Source organism: Myotis brandtii, unplaced genomic scaffold, assembly GCF_000412655.1.
Source record: "Myotis brandtii unplaced genomic scaffold, ASM41265v1 scaffold727, whole genome shotgun sequence".
Taxonomy (NCBI): domain Eukaryota; kingdom Metazoa; phylum Chordata; class Mammalia; order Chiroptera; family Vespertilionidae; genus Myotis; species Myotis brandtii.
The window spans coordinates 500,693-501,145 of record NW_005370872.1 but is presented as its reverse complement, the minus strand read 5'-3'; the positions used below and the strand labels follow the sequence as shown (position 1 = coordinate 501,145).

General features: G+C 66.2%; 1 protein-coding gene across 17 annotated transcripts in view; it reads right to left on the bottom strand.

Annotated features, from left to right (window-relative positions):
• TRIP12 (thyroid hormone receptor interactor 12) overlaps positions 1-453 on the bottom strand; it is a 135,370-nt gene that overhangs the window by 133,392 nt on the left and 1,525 nt on the right. For 7 of the 17 annotated variants that reach the window (XM_014530158.1, XM_014530167.1, XM_014530164.1 and 4 more), the window contains exon 1: positions 38-211. The exons of 3 other annotated variants lie outside the window; for them this stretch is intronic. The gene's annotated coding sequence lies outside the window, so the exon portion shown is untranslated. Of the gene's footprint in view, positions 1-30; positions 221-335; positions 448-453 lie in introns of those variants that run through there. 7 more of the 17 variants (XM_014530171.1, XM_005882539.2, XM_014530163.1 and 4 more) reach the window with 6 other exon arrangements.

Sequence of the window (453 nt, the reverse complement as noted above, 5' to 3'; positions counted from 1 at the left end):
GCCCTCAACCGTCCCCCCGGGGCAACAAACCCCTTACTGCGGTCGAAAGTCCCTCAGGCCTCTCCCTCCTCTGACCCTCGCGGGCCACAACTGTTGTCACTCGAGCTGCTCCCTAGTTTCCATTTCCGGGACGTCCCTGGCCCTGGAGCCTCCCCTCACCCGGTTTCCGGGCCCCCATCCCATTTCCGGGGAACCCTCACGGTCTTCACACCTCCCACCTGCACTTCCGGCCCCCCACTTTCTCTCTTCCTAGACGCCCTCCAAGCTCCCAAGCCCACTTCCGGCCCCCCGGCCCCCTCAGGGCTCAAAAAAAAAAACAAAAACGCACGCCTCACCCCGGTTCTGTCAAGGGCCCTCCTCATTGCGGGGTACCGGAGGGGGGAACCCAGCGACCCCCCCCCCCAGCTCCCGCCCAGTCCAGGTTCCTCCGGCCGCGGTCTCCCTCGAGCGCCT